At 44.2% G+C, this 17,127-nt stretch overlaps 1 long non-coding RNA gene across 1 annotated transcript in view; it reads right to left on the bottom strand.

The window, feature by feature from the left end:
* The window catches only part of LOC124790092, a 518,638-nt gene that overhangs the window by 481,750 nt on the left and 19,761 nt on the right, over positions 1 to 17,127 (bottom strand). The gene's annotated exons all lie outside the window — the stretch shown is intronic.

Here is a 17,127-nt window from a genome sequence, read left to right as displayed (position 1 = left end):
TCCCATATTTCGTGATAATACAAAACTTGCTGCCCTTCTTTGAACTTTTTCGATGTACTCCGTCAGTCCTATCTGGTAAGGATCCCACACCGCGCAGCAGTATTCTAAAAGAGGACGGATAAGCGTAGTGTAGTCAGTCTCCTTAGTAGGGCTGTTACATTTTCTAAGTGTCCTGCCAATAATACGCAGTCTTTGATTTGCCTTCCTCACAACATTTTCTACGTGTTCCTTTCAATTTAAGTTGTTCGTAATTGTAATACCTAGGTATTTAGTTGAATTTACGGATTTTAGATTAGACTGATTTATCGTGTAACCGAAGTTTAACGAGTTCCTTTTACCACTCATGTGGATGACTTTACACTTTTCGTTATTTAGGGTCAACTGCCACTTTTCGCACTATTCAGATATCTTTTCTAAATCGTTTTGCAGTTTGTTTTGATCTTCTGAAGACTTTATTAGTCGATAAACGACAGCGTCATCTGCAAACAACCGAAGACGTCTCCTCAGATTGTCTCGCAAATCGTTTATACAGATAAAGAACAACAAACAGGCTATAACACTACCTTGGGGAACGACAGAAACCAATTCTGTTTTACTCGATGACTTTCCGTCAATTACTACGAACTGTGACCTCTCTGACAGGAATCACAAATCCAATCACATAACTGAAAAGATATTCCATAAGCTCGCAATTTCGCTACGAGCCGCTTGTGTGGTAAAGTGTCAAAAGCCTTCCGAAAATCCAGAAATAAGGAATCGATCTGAAATCCCTTGTCAATAGCACTCAACACTTCATGTGAATAAAGAGCTAGTTGTGTTTCACAACAACGATGTTTTCTAAACCCATGTTGACTGTGTGTCAATATACCGTTTTCTTCGAGGCAATTCATAATGTTCGAACACAATATATGTTCTACGATCCAAAAACAAGCAATGGAGTCCGTGAAACTCTCTGTGTTACCCTGCTCCACAGGAGAGAGACTAGCAGCAGCAGGACTACGGAATTACGACCCCTGCGTAAGATGCCGTTTACACAACGCAAATGGCTGCTTTTGGAGAAGCGCCGTGACCGCGAAGCCTGGGCTGCTGATGAATAACGTTGAACCACGTTTCTGCAGCGCTCTAGATGACTGTCGTCAGCGAGGAAGGTGGAGACCTGGAGAGAGGTCCCAACCTTCAAATGTTCTGAAGAGGCACAGAGGTGTTACTCCTGGTCTCGTGATGTGGGAAACCATCACGTATGAGTTCGGGTCACGCCTGGTAGGGATGTACTCGTGTAGCCCAGATCCCCAGATCTGCCCCCGATGGGCCATGTGTGGGACCAGTTTGAACTCAGTCTCTGAGTCAGAATCGAGAATATCAAGAAGCAGTAACAACTACTGTGGGCCAGCTTGTATAAGGAGGGGATACAACGGCTTTTATCATACATTTCCCTACCGACAAGCGCATGCATCCAGGTCCGAGGGGAGTGTGGTGGCGCAGTAGTTAGCACACTGGACTCGCATTCGGGAGGACGACGGTTCAATCTCGCGTCCAGCCATGCTGATTTAGGTTTCCGTGATTTCCCTAAATCGCTCCAGGCAAATGCCGGGATGGTTCCTTTGAAAGGGAACGGCCGGCTTCCTGCTCGTCCTTCCTTAATCCGATGAGACCGATGACCTCGAAGTTTCGTCTCTTCCCCCAAACAACCCAACCCAACTCGCCCCCCCCCCCCAACCCCAGGTCCGAGAGGGTGCAACGTCGAACTGGAAAGTGAGCTCATTCAGCCAAGTTCTTCGTAAATTTGTCTCGATTCTGTGATCACTGAATTGACATTACATACCCTCTCAGCCCGCCAAGTTTCATTTAGTTCCTTATTTCCCTCCTGCTCTTCTGGGTGCTTTGCCTTCTCTTGCCAAGCAATGTGTATTAACTTTTATGTGAGGAAAGTTTTAGCAGGGAGTGCGTAACGGGCATTTGCGGTATATGTAAAGTTAGTATGAGAAGCTTCTACCCCAAAAACCGGCGACGCTCTTGATATTTCCTGAAACAGGACACATTGCCGTTTTTAAAGTATCGTACATAAACAGACGGAAAGTGCTATTATTGCGTAATCACACACTTGGCGATCGACCACTCGAAGAAATCCCAACCATAAAGTATGTATGACTACGCCTCCTGAATTTCCTGAAGGAGATCAACCACAGAAAGGGCAGATGACAGACAAATCCATCGCAAGGATCATAAGGAAATGTGATTCACTAGTCTAGGAGCTTATAAAACCCTCGTACAGCCAATTCTGGGGAGCTTACCAGATAGAACTCACAGAGGCAGAGAAGATTCAAAGATGAGTTAATTTAGTAAGGGGGAGAGAGTCAGAGGCTGCAGGACTGTATGTCAAATCACAGAGGAATTTGCTCTCAATGTTCTAAGAAGGTGACATCCAAGAAGAGTTAAGCCTTACCTTCCACTCATATACACCTTGTGAAATGGCCATAGCGTTAAAATTGGAGATATCCGTGTTCATTTGGCGGCCTACTGACAGCAGTTCCTGCCACACCATTTTCGTATGGAATATCACGAGTGTAGTGAGTGGTACGGTAATGATACCGAAGCACTCCCCGCGTCGTATCATAAGGTGGATCGTGATGTATAGATTAGATGTATCTAATTTTAAGTTGTAAGACGCCCCTGAATATAGCACGAAACTCCCATTTTAGAATAGTTTCTTCTGATTTTTAATAAATATGACCAATCGAAATTTTAAATTTTCTTAATGAAAATCTGGATAGCTTTATCGGTAAAGTATTCATACCAGGAAACTTTGTCGCTGTTTCTTAGTGCCAGGAAACATAGGAATACCAACGTAGGGGCCAGTCAGGGGACTCCAGATGAATCTACACTCCTGGAAATGGAAAAAAGAACACATTGACACCGGTGTGTCAGACCCACCATACTTGCTCCGGACACTGCGAGAGGGCTGTACAAGCAATGATCACACGCACGGCACAGCGGACACACCAGGAACCGCGGTGTTGGCCGTCGAATGGCGCTAGCTGCGCAGCATTTGTGCACCGCCGCCGTCAGTGTCAGCCAGTTTGCCGTGGCATACGGAGCTCCATCGCAGTCTTTAACACTGGTAGCATGCCGCGACAGCGTGGACGTGAACCGTATGTGCAGTTGACGGACTTTGAGCGAGGGCGTATAGTGGGCATGCGGGAGGCCGGGTGGACGTACCGCCGAATTGCTCAACACGTGGGGTGTGAGGTCTCCACAGTACATCGAAGTTGTCGCCAGTGGTCGGCGGAAGGTGCACGTGCCCGTCGACCTGGGACCGGACCGCAGCGACGCACGGATGCACGCCAAGACCGTAGGATCCTATGCAGTGCCGTAGGGGACCGCACCGCCACTTCCCAGCAAATTAGGGACACTGTTGCTCCTGGGGTATCGGCGAGGACCATTCGTAACCGTCTCCATGAAGCTGGGCTACGGTCCCGCACGCCGTTAGGCCGTCTTCCGCTCACGCCCCAACATCGTGCAGCCCGCCTCCAGTGGTGTCGCGACAGGCGTGAATGGAGGGACGAATGGAGACGTGTCGTCTTCAGCAATGAGAGTCGCTTCTGCCTTGGTGCCAATGATGGTCGTATGCGTGTTTGACGCCGTGCAGGTGAGCGCCACAATCAGGACTGCATACGGCCGAGGCACACAGGGCCAACACCCGGCATCATGGTGTGGGGAGCGATCTCCTACACTGGCCGTACACCACTGGTGATCGTCGAGGGGACACTGAATAGTGCACGGTACATCCAAACCGTCATCGAACCCATCGTTCTACCATTCCTAGACCGGCAAGGGAACTTGCTGTTCCAACAGGACAATGCACGTCCGCATGTATCCCGTGCCACCCAACGTGCTCTAGAAGGTGTAAGTCAACTACCCTGGCCGGCAAGATCTCCGGATCTGTCCCCCTTTGGGCATGTTTGGGACTGGATGAAGCGTCATCTCACGCGGTCTGCACGTCCAGCACGAACGCTGGTCCAACTGAGGCGCCAGGTGGAAATGGCATGGCAAGCCGTTCCACAGGACTACATCCAGCATCTCTACGATCGTCTCCATGGGAGAATAGCAGCGTGCATTGCTGCGAAAGGTGGATATACACTGTACTAGTGCCGACATTGTGCACGCTCTGTTGCCTGTGTCTATGTGCCTGTGGTTCTGTCATTGTGATCATGTGATGTATCTGACCCCAGGAATGTGTCAATAAAGTTTCCCCTTCCTGGGACAATGAATTCACGGTGTTCTTATTTCAATTTCCAGGAGTGTATTTCGATGCTCATTTCATGCTAACCCCAACAGGTCGTGTGTAACACCTCATACTCATGGAGGTAGAGCACGGTTTTGTGTCGTAATTTCTGTAATCCTGTTAAAACTACCTTTGTAACTGATACGATAACTTTGTAGAATAACAGTCTGTCACTGTTTTCCTATTTTCAAAAAAAAAAAAAAATGGCTCTGAGCACTATGGGACTTAACAGCTGTGGTCATCAGTCCTCTAGAACTTAGAACTACTTAAACCTAACTAACCTAAGGACATCACACACATCCACGCCCGAGGCAGGATTCGAACATGCGACCGTAGCAGTCGCGCGGTTCCGGACTGCGCGCCTATTTTCCAAAATGTGATGATTACACATAGTGCTTCTCAAAAGAGGAATCGATCGCTTTTCCCACCAGTGAAACGCTTCGCTTTCGTCAGTGCTCTTTCGCATTCACTGATCCACTGTCTTACTTCAGTTTTAGCTCCGACGTGTTTTGTTGGATCCGTTTCGACAGGACACCCGACGACATCTATAGCTCCTCTCTTTATGCTTCAGATTCTCAAATAATTTTTTAAATGTTATATTACAAGTCCACGGAAGAGGTAACCACGCAATTAGCCTCTCTCCTGTAAAATGCCAAAAATCACAACCACCTGACAACTTTTGAAGTGACTTTTCTACCACAGTATTAGGCATTTTAGCGATGATTTCTTTAGTAGAATTCTCGATACAGCATGCGGAACCTTTTAAGTCTACAGTGCAGATTTGACCAAAATCAAATTCTTTTATTTAGTAGATGAATAATTATCGATTTAGTTTGTATCTGTGTTGCAGAACACATTTAGGAAAATATAACTTCATTAAGTTCTTCCATTTACTTCACCAAATTGTATCTAAACTACAAACAAAGAGCATAACGTAATGCGCAAAATGAAGTAGTACACATGCAGTACATTAAGACGTATTAGTTTCTTTTCTATCGACAGCAGGTCTAAAACTCATTACACTTCAGAATAAATATCGAAAAAAGTCAATCAAATGAATAATGAAGTTACCGGACCAGTGGAAAAGGTTTTGCGTTTAAAGCAATTGATAACATTAACGGAATGGACATAAAAAGAAATATATGAGTAAAAATGTCTTACATTGCCAAACTGAAGACGATTTCGTTTTAAAAGATGCTTTCTGTGAGTCTGAAAAGGAAAGTTTTCCATAAGCGCTTATTAGCACTGTTGAGATGTGACAGGAAAACGCGAGGTTTTGATGCGAAAATCATGAATAACTGTGACGTGTTCAGAGAGCAATGGGCACATACAGGTTGGTTCAAAAATGGTTCAAATGGCTCTGAGCACTATGGAACTGAGGTCATCAGTCCCCTAGAACTTAGAACTATTTAAACCTAACTAACCTAAGGACATTGCAAACATCCATGCCCGAGGCAGGATTCGAACCTGCGACGTAGCAGTCGCGCGGTTCCTGACTGTAGCGCCTAGAACCGCTCGGCCACCCCGGCCGGTTACAGGTTGGGAACAACTAAACGGTAGGATAAAGATTAAGTGTAGCAGAGAACAAATTGGAGTGTATGACGTAATTGTGACTTTATGCAAAATTAGATTGAGGTGAATGAGACATATGCCCCAGTGTGATAGATGGATCAAAGAATTGCCGGATTCGAAAAGGGAATAAAAGATCAGTACGAAAATCTAATGGAAGGCGAGTAGACGTCATTTGGAAACATGAAGGAACAACACAGCCATGTATAGACGAACACCGGACTGGATTTAAATGTCTGTAGGAGGTATCTACCCAGCAGCTGTTTTCGTATGTTATACCTGACGACGACAACGACGACATCTACAAGAGATTCGATTTTATCCAGTTCTCTCAAACGTTGCACGTATGGCTGCAGTCAACTAAAACCTGCGTATTGCACCTGTTTGAACGTTAACAAAAATATCATGTGTGCCAGCAGCCATTTGGATTGCAAAATATTCCATTACTTCACTGAAAATAGATATATACTGGTAGTGACATTCCTTACACACTACAACCGCTACAAGAGTACTTCACCAGGAAGCATTAGAGATCGCGAATACGTACAGTTTGTGAGGTACAGAAAACGTAGTTACGGCTCGGAAACAATAAAAAATTACAAACAACTACCTACAAGCGGATTTTAAACTGATTATATACCTTCGTCTTCAAACAGGGTAAGTTTTTTTATATTGAAACAGCGAAATATCTCAAGAACTATGCATCGAATTATTTTTTTCTTTTTAAACAAAACAAAAAAAACCAATTTTTTGTTTTGTGGTAGATGGAAACCAGAAGTGTTCAGTAATTGTGAGAAAGGCTTGTGTGAAGTGCGTTCTCTCACCAACATGGTGCTTGTTTGTAAGATGTGTTTCACAGCAACTGCTCAAAAACGTCGCTGCTCACTTCGAAGCAATTATTCGTCCCCACATGAAATGATTCGACGAAACTCAATTGTTTCCGATGTAATCTGCTGACATGCACTCGTGATACACCAAATCGTGTTATCGTACGTTGTTGGCACTTCGTTATAAACTTCACTCAACCAGTAAGCCCACAAACGAGTCATACCAAGACACTGGACCGTCTTTTCTGATCCACCGACGATTCTACACGCGATTTAATATTTCCCGTGCTGCTAGAGAATAACGTCCTGGACAACCATAATGTTAAACCACTTTGTTTGTTGCAAGTCCAGGGGTAGGTCTGCAAGCAATACTGAAAGATTGTCCTCCAGGAATGCCCGTTATTTATCAGCATTTTAGGCGCCATTGATAAAGAATGGACCAATAAGTTTGTCACCAATTATTCCATAACAAACATTCATATTCCACGGATGCTGATGTTCAACTGTGTCGTAACAAATCTGGCTTCTACACAATAATGTATGTTGCATCGGTCAGTGGTACTGTAGTTTTTGAAGGTCGATTCATCCGAAAAAAATACTAGAGTAAATAAATTAGGTTCTCTCTGTGTCTATTGAAGTGACCACCGGAAAAATGTTACTCGATTCTAGAAATCATTGCCATCAAGTTCCTGATGGAGGGGTATATCATATGGATGGCATTTTCTACGTTTCAAAATTCGCCAAATTGTGTCTGATTAATTCACTATTCAATTTCCGACTGGTAAAGAGAGAGTTACGATTCACTGTAGTTAAAATCGCAGTTTCATTTTTCTCTCCAGCAGCTGTTTCTTTCGACGGTTCCTTTTTCGTGGCTGCACAGTCCTACCGGTAGAGGACTGTCGAATAACCCGACAAAAAGAAGCGTCTGATCACAACCTGTTCAGAAAACGTTGATCACAAAGGGTTACAGTTTTATCGACATTCTTACCACTCCCTCCATAAATGTAAACCATTTCAGTTTTTCTATTTTATACTAATAGCGTGCATTCTGACTAAAAACGCGGTAAGGTTATGAAACAACGTATTTAAGAAATGAGGGACGACGAGCACGCAATGGGATAGAGACAAGTAATGAATTAATCAATGAATGAATATTTAAAAACAGTTACACAGAGAAAACTGCAAAATACTGACTCGTTTGCATAAATGCCTGCATTTATGTTTTCGTTCCAATCCATTATTCTAAAGACCGTTTTGAAATTCAACTGCATTATTTTTCGATTAAAGACCCAACAGTCACGCAACAAAAGAAGTGTTATATACACAGCCCCTTACGTATCGTTTCCCTGTAGAATCCGATTCTACAATAAAACCTGTTTAAGAATTCAAAGTTGTCCCCCTCTCCAACCCCCTGGGTGTGGGGCAGATGGATCAACAATGGTATCGCCTGATAGTATGTTTGAAAATAATGAAAAAGTGTTATTCCGTTTAGTATTTGAGATATTTTCTTGTCTCATCTACATCTACACCTACATGGATACTCTGCAAATCACATTTAAGTGCCGGGTATAGAGTTCATCGATCCACCTTCACAATTCTCTATTATTCCAATCTCGTATAGCGCGCGGAAAAAATGAACACCTACATCTTTCCGCACGAGCTCTGATTTCCCTTATTTTATCTAGGTGATCGGTCCTCCCTATGTAGTTCGGTGTCAATAAAATATTTTCGCATTCGGAGGAGAAAGTTGGTGATTGGACTTTCGCGAGAAGATTACGTCGCAACGAAAAACACCTTTCATTTAATGATTTCCAGCCCAAATTCTGTATCATTTCTGTGACACTCTCTCCCATATTTCGTGATAATACAAAACGTGCTGCCATTCTTTGAACTTTTTCGATGTACTCCGTTAGTCCTACCTGGTAAGGATCCCACACCGCGCAGCAGTATTCTAAAAGAGGACGGACAGGCGTAGTGTAGGTAGTCTCGTTAGTAGGTGTGTTACATTTCCTAAGTGTCCTGCCAATAAAACGTAGTCTTTGGTTATCCTTCCCCACAACATTTTCTATGTGTTGCTTCCAATTTAAGTTGTTCGTAATTGTAATACCTAGGTATTTGGATGAATTTACGGCTTTTAGATTAGACTGATTCATCGTGTAACCGAAGTTTAACGAGTACCTGTTAGCACTCATGTCGATGACCTCACACTTTTCGTTATTTAGGGTCAACTGCCACTTTTCGTACCATTCAGGTATTTTTTCTAAATCGTTTTTGAGTTTGTTTTGATCTTCGGATGACTTTATTAGTCGATAAACGACAGCGTCATCTGCAAACAACCGAAGACGGCTGCTGAGGTTGTCTCCCAAATCTTTTATACAGATAAGGAACAGCAAAGGGACTATAACACTGCCTCTGGGAACGCCAGTAATCACTTCTGTTTTACTCGTTGACTTTCCATTAATTAGTACGAACTGTGACCTCTCTGACAGGAAATCACAAATGCAGTCACATAACTGTGACGATATTCCATAATACAAAAAACTCAACCTGTATACACAGAGCTCATAAATCATGGGCTAGCGGTATGCACATATACAGGTGATAGTAGTATCCAGTACACAAAGTATAAAAGGTCAGTGCATTGATGGAGCTGTCATTAGTGCTCTGGAGATTCATGTGAAAAGGTCTCCGAGGTGACTATGGCCGCATGACGGGAAGTAACAGACTCTGAACGCAGAATTGTTAGACGCATGGGAACGTGGGACATCCCATTTCGGAAACTGATAGGGAATTCAACATTCCGAGTTGCAAAGTGTCAAGAGTGTGCTGAGAATACCACATTTCAGGCGTCACCTCTCACCGCGGACAACGCAGTGGCTGACGGGATTCACTTAACGACCGAGAGCAGCGACCATTGCGTAGGGTTGTCAGTGCTAACGGACAAGCAACATACCGTGGAATAACAGCAGAAATGAATGTGGGACGTATGACGAACGTGTCTGTTAGGACAGTGCAGCGAAATTTGGCGGTAGTGGCTAGGCTAGCAGACGACCGACTCGAGTGCCTCTGCTAACAGTTCGACATCGCCTGCAGAGTCTCTCCTGGGCTCGTGGTCACTTCTGTTGGAGCCTAGACGTATGGAAAACCGTGGCCTGATCAGACTGGTTTGATGCAGCTCTCCATGCTACTCTATCCTGTGCAAGCTTCTTCATCTCCCAGTACCTACTGCAACCTACATCCGTCTGAATCTGCTTAGTGTATTGATCTCTTGGTCTCCCTCTACAATTTTTACCCTCCACGCTGCCCTCCAATGCTAAATTTGTGATCCCTTGATGCCTCAAAACATGTCCTACCAACTGATCACTTTTTCTAGTCAAGTTGTGCCACAAACTCCTCTTCTCCCCAATGCTACTCAATACCCCCTCATTAGTTACGTGATCTACCCACCTTATCTTCAGCATTCTTCTGTAGCACCACATTTCGAAAGCTTCTATTCTCTTCTTGTCCAAACTAGTTATCGTCCATTTTTCACTTCCATACATGGCTACACTCCATACAAATACTTTCAGAAACGACTTCCTGACACTTAAATCTATACTCGATGTTAACAAGTTTCTCTTCTTGAGAAATGCTTTCCTTGCCATTGCCAGTCTACATTTTATATCCTCTCTGCTTCGACCATCATCGGTTATTTTACTCCCTAAATAGCAAAACTCCTTTACTACTTTAAGTGTCTCATTACCTAATCTAATTCCCTCAGCATCACCCGACTTAATTTGACGACATTCCATTATCCTCGTTTTGCTTTTGTTGATGTTCATCTTATATCCTCCTTTCAAGACACAGCCCATTCCGTTCAACTGCTCTTCCAAGTCCTTTGCTGTCTCTGACAGAATTACAATGTCATCGGCGAACCTCAAAGTTTTTACTTCTTCTCCATGAATTTTAATACCTACTCCGAATTTTTCTTTTGTTTCCTTTACTGCTTGCTCAATATACAGATTGAATAACATCGGGGAAAGGCTACAACCCTGTCTCACTCCTTTCCCAACCACTGCTTCCCTTTCATGCCCCTCGACTCTTATAACTGCCATCTGGTTTCTGTACAAATTGTAAATAGCCTTTCGCTCCCTGTATTTTACCCCTGCCACCTTCAGAATTTGAAAGAGAGTATTCCAGTTAACATTGTCAAAAGCTTTCTCTAAGTCTAGAAATGCTAGAAACGTAGGTTTGCCTTTTCTTAACCTTTCTTCTAAGATAAGTCGTAAGGTCAGTATTGCCTCACGTGTTCCAACATTTCTACGGAATCCAAACTGATCTTCCCCGAGATCGGCTTCTACCAGTTTTTCCATTCGTCTGTAAATAATTCGCGTTAGTATTTTGCAGCTGTGACTTATTAAACTGATAGTTCGGTAATTTTCACATCTGTCAACACCTGCTTTCTTTGGGATTGGGATTATTATATTCTTCTTGAAGTCTGAGGGTATTTCGCCTGTCTCATACATCTTGCTCACCAGATGGTAGAGTTTTGTCATGACTGGCTCTCCAAAGGCCATCAGTAGTTCTAATGGAATGTTGTCTACTCCCGGGGCCTTGTTTCGACTCAGGTCAAACTCTTCACGCAGTATCTTATCTCCCATTTCATCTTCATCTACATCCTCTTCCATTTCCATTTCCTGATCAGATCACACCCGATTTCAGTTGGCAAGAGCTGATGGTAGGGTTGGAGTGTGGCGCAGATCCCACGAAACCACGGACCCAAGTTGTCAACAAGGCACTGTGCAAGCTGGTGGTGGCTCCATAATGGTGTTGATTGGGTTTACATAGACTAGACTGAGTCCTATAGTCCAAATGAACCAATCATTCACTGCCAGTGGCTACGTTCGGTTACTTGGAGACCATCTGCAGCCATTCATAGACTTTATACTCCCAAACAACGATGAGATTTTCATGGATGATAACGCACCAAGTCACCGGGCCACAATTGTTTCCGACTGGTTTGAGGAACATTCTGGCCAATTCGAACGAATGATTTGGCCACCCGGATTGCCCGACATGAATCCCAGTGAACATTTATGGGAGATAATCAAGAGGTCAGTTCGTGAGGAACAACCTGCAACTGAAATATTATCGGAATTATGGACGGATGTAGACGCAGTATAGCTCAACATTTCTGCAGAAGAATTCCAATGGTTTGTCGAATTCACGCTATGTCGAGTTGCTGAATTCCGCCGGGCGAACGTAGCGATATTAGGAGATAAAAACTCAAATGGCTCTGAGCACTATGGGACTCAACATCTGAGGTCATCAGTCCCCTAGAACTTAGAACTACTTAAACCTATCTAACCTAAGGACATCACACACATCCATGCCCGAGGCAGTATTCGAACCTGCGACCGTAGCGGTCACGCGGTTCCAGACTGAAGCGCCTAGAACCGCTCGGCCACACTGGCCGGCTATTAGGAGATATCCCATGACTTTTGTCACCTCTGTCTGTACACCGAACGCCCGCTACAGTACGTTGTGGGGGGGGGGGGGGGGTACTTGGTCTCGTTATCATGATTTTCTCTCTTATTTCATTATCTTATTCAGTGAAGGAAAATTTCTGTGTCCATACATGCACTCTAGTCTAATGACACTTACACGAATTAGAGAGTGTCCAGCTCGAAACCTAAGATCGATAGACAGTGCGATAAAATGTATGATTATTGTGAAAGCTGTACGAATTTTATACCGAAGCTATACAGAACTTTTGACATAGTTCGAAAAGCAGGAAACAGGTGGCGCTGTACGCTGTGGAGCTCGTAGAGTATCAGCGTGCATAACTGAACTCGCCCCTGCAAGCAGTATTTGCAATCATATCTCAGTTTTTTTCAAAATTCTCACTACTCACAGTTGTGCCACAAACGAACAGTGAAATTTGGCATCACATACCGTAATGTCTCAATGGAACTGGATTCACACACCACACAGATCGTCGATTGAAGCTCGTCCACCGTGATGGGTTGGTTCCAATAGACAGCGTCATTCAATGTGCCCCACAAAAAGTAGTCACACTGATACAGATGGAGCGAATATGGAGACCAATTCATCTCTGCGCCAGAAAATTTGAATAATGGAACGCATTGACTATTCCCGAAGTATTCACCAAGAAAGCGAACCACCTGTTCGGTGCGCTGTGGTCTTGCCCCATCTTGCATAAACCACTCGGTGCCTGGTCGATCCTCCAACGCTAGCGTGTGGCAACAAATTGTCCAAAATAGCAACGTAATGTTCATTAGTGGTAGTTTTTCGCATGAAAAAAGGGCCCACAATGCCTCCGCTGCATACCGTAGACCAAACAGTAACTTTGGAAGAATACATATGTTTCGCTTCACATAAATAGGGATTTCCGAAAGTCCAAAATCGCTAGTTTTGTTTATTCACGACTGCTTTCAGGTGGAAGTGTGATTCAATTGTGAACCAGATGCAGCCAACATCAGAGCCTTCATTATCAGTCGTTGCAAAAGTCTGGTTGGCAAAGTCAGCCATTTGTGGCACGTCTCGTACTGGTATGGCCTGGTGGCTTTGGAATTTCAATGGAAACATGTGTAGGCCCTATCTAAGTATTTTCTGCGTGCTGGAACGCTTCAAACCAGTCTCTGGTCCAAGTCTTCGGATGAATTTCCTTGGCTTATGCTCAGTAGTTCCAGAAACCGTGGCAACATTTTCAGGAGCAACTACAACTGGTTGCGGTCAACATTCCTCGCTAGATCATCAGCCACCTTGCGTATCCATTAGAATGTGGAGAAGAGCTTATGGATAGTTTTCGCATTGGGCCCCTTTAGAACTCTAAATCACGTTTGAAAACTGCGCATTGTCACCATAGGACTGTGCTGTAACCTGTGGTGTTCCACTACCAGAAAAACACGATGTTCAAATGGAATAAATGATTTCAATCTCTTCCATCGTACACCAACTTCCTTTCACGTTTCACTGGTGGAGCTGATCGCCCTGGGCTATGGCGCAGTATTTATAGACAGCAAGTATTGCGATTACAAAATGGTTCAAATGGCTCTGAGCACTATGGGACTTAACATCTGAGGTCATCAGTCCCCTAGAAATAACTACTTAAACCTAACTAACCTAATGACATCACACACATCCATGCCCGAGGCAGGATTCGAACCTGCGACCGTAGCGGTCGCGCGTTTCCAGACTGAAGCGCCTAGAACCGCTCGACCACTCAGGACGGCTGCGATTACAGCTCCATTTGTTAGGAGCTCTTCGAACTATTTGGAAAGTTCTGTACAATTTTTGTATAAAATTCTTACAGTTTTCACAATAAACGTACCATTTGTTGCACTGGTCTATCGATCTTAGTCTTCGGTGTATTTAATGCTAAAATCAAGGACAGCTTCGCTGAACACCCTGTATATGGTAGTGGCAGCGAAACTGTCGCACAGTTTCCTCGAATACAAGGAATCTAAATTTACATAACAGGGGTCTGCGAGAACAGCTTCACCATTCTTTCAGAGATTCTCATCCAAGTTCGCCGAGCATTTCTGTTACGCTTTCGATGGGTTGTCCGGATCTGTTACGTTGCTACCCGTGCGTCTCTGAATTCGTTCCATGTTGTAATGTGGTATCCTCTGCAAATGCATTGAATTTTCCCATAACCCACCCAACTATAAGAAATAAAATCGCCACTGCTTCTGAACAGTTTGCGTTAGGACGTTCAAACTACACGGTTGGCCGCGGGGCTTGATGGGAATTAGTATGGTTTGGCTTAGCGACCACCTCCATTGGGATGGGTTCCTCAATAAGCAAAATCGGCGCATTTGGTGGACTGATAATCTGCATTTCGCGATCGAGAAGTCTCTTCACCCTCAACGGGTGAATGTGTGGTGTGCAATGTTGAGTCACGGGATAATCGGTGCGAAATTGCTTGGTGGCATAGTGACTACCGAACGGTAGGTGAAGGTTTTGGAAAATGATTTCATCCCTATTATCCAAAGTGACCCTGATTTCGACAAGATGTGGTTCATGCAAGACGGAGTTCGACCCCATCGAAGGAGGATTATGATGTCCTGGAGAAGCACTTCGGAGACCGCAGAGGCCACTGGCATAGTCATCGATTGGACGCCATATTCTCCTGATCTGAGCACATGTGACTCTTTTTTGTGGGACCATATTAAAGACAAGTTGTACAGCAATAACCCCAAAACCATCGCTGAGCCGAAAACATCCATTCAGGAGTTCATCGACAGCATCAATGTTCCGACACTTCAGCGGGTCATGCAGAGTTTCTCTATTCGTCTGCGCCACATCATCGCCAATGATGGAAGGCATATCGTACATGTCATAACCTAAATCCGAATGTCTGTAGTGACGTTTACATGTTGAGTAAAGTGTGTTCACGCCGCAGTTTCTAAATAGTTTACGTTTTTTTCATATAGTTCAATAATTGCCACCCTGTACATAAAACATCTGGCGTGCAGATTAAGCAGTAATTTGTGACTGTTTGCTGATGTCGCTGTGATGTCGGGAAGGTGTCGTCATTAAATGACTGTGGAAGGATATAACATAATTTTTATGTGTGTTCAAATGTGTGTGAAATGTTATGGGACTTAACTGCTAAGTTCCTAAGCTTACACACTACCTAACGTAAATTATCCTAAGGACAAAGACACACACCGATGCCCAAGGGAGGACTCGAACCTCCGCCGGGGCCAGCCGCACGGTCCATGACTGCAGCGCCCAGACCGCTCGGCTAATCCCGTGCGGCTAATTTTTGTGGAATTTGCAGATGGTGTGACGAACGGTAGCTTGTTCCTAATGTGGAAAAATATAAATTAATGCAGCTGAGAAGTAAAACAAACCTGTTACGTTCTAATATACACGTAGCGTTAGTAGAGTGCTACTTGACACAGTCACGTATATTAGATATCTACGCGCAACGCTGCAAAGCGATTTGAAATAGTGCGAGAGCGTAAGGACGTTAGTAGTGTACGCGAATGGTTGGCTTCGGATTACCGGGAGAATTTTACGAAAGTGTAGCTGATCTATAAAGAAGACAGCGAACAGAGCGCTAGTGCGACCTATTCTTGAGTACTACTCGAGTGTTTGGGACCCACACAGGATAGGATTAAAGGAATACATCGGAGCAATTCACAGGCGGGCTACTAGATTTTTTACCAGTAGGTTCGATCAGCACTCAGATATTACGGAGATGCTTCCTGAAGTCAAGTCGAAATAAATGGAGGGAAGACGACTTTGCTTTTGTGAGATGTTACAGATAAAATTTGGAGAACAGGCACTTGAGACTGACTGTACAATAATTCTACTGCCGCCGACGTACATTTCGTATAAGGTCCTCGAAGATAAGAGAAATTAAGGCTCACACGGAGGCATATAGGCTGTCGCTTTTTCTTCGCTCCAATTGCGAGTGAGACAGGAAAAGAAACGAATAATAGTGGTACAAGGTGCCCTCCGCCATGCACCATGCTGTAGCTGTAGATGTAGAAGATCATCCAACAACTTGCTGACTGTCTCAGCACGTTTTCCTAGCACGGATGATGAGAGGTGAAGATTACATATAAAACAACTCTCCGATATTAGAGATCTAAATCCGCAGGGATTTCAGAAAGTAAGCTATATGTGTCGTTGCAAGCTAAGACCACTGTGCAACATGAATGGCGCATTGTCAGAAGAAAAGGAATTAATGTTGCGGGTTTCCTGCAGAGAGCTCTGCGAGTTACGGATAATGGGTTAATTCTAGTGTGGGAAAGAAATAGTGCAGAAATTGAAGCACGCGTGATAGTACGATTCTTGTGCGGAAAAGATCTAAATTCAAAACAGATTTGCCGTGAAATTCTGCCCTTATGTGGATCAAATGCAATACTGCGTCCACCTGTAGAGAAAAACGATACAAACAATTGTATCATGGTCACTTCGACAGGTGTGATGCTGATCAGGAAGGAAGACCATCGACATCGGCCAAAGTCTAGGCAATCGAGAAACTGATTCGCGGTAATCACTGAGTGATTATGTAGAACATTTCTCAGCAGAAACGTATAACAATAGGAAGTGCTCACTACATCGCGATCGCCTGCCGTTCCGGAAGCTCTCCTGGTACTATGGTCCGCGATCACTGTCTACAGCACACAAATGCGCAAGGCTTATGGCGTCTCTGGACTTCCTTCCGTGGAAGGCAATGATTTCCTCAGCCCACAAGATTACTGACGATGAGACACGGATCCATGATTTCACATCTGCAACAAGAGCGTCTGTGGAATAAGGACACATCTCCCCACCTCCGCGGAACAAATGCAAAGTTGCCCCATGAGCAGGGAAGGTCGTGGACACAACTTTCTTCGGCTGTGAAGGAGTTGTGTACAAAGAGTCTACGGCAAAGGGCACTACCATTAACGCCGATTCGTACAGTGCAACAAGGACACCACTGCGCAA

This window comes from Schistocerca piceifrons, chromosome 3, assembly GCF_021461385.2.
Source record: "Schistocerca piceifrons isolate TAMUIC-IGC-003096 chromosome 3, iqSchPice1.1, whole genome shotgun sequence".
In the NCBI taxonomy this organism is placed as follows: Eukaryota; Metazoa; Arthropoda; class Insecta; order Orthoptera; family Acrididae; genus Schistocerca; species Schistocerca piceifrons.
Note: the sequence above shows the minus strand (reverse complement) of the source record. Positions and strands in the feature narration are given on the sequence as shown.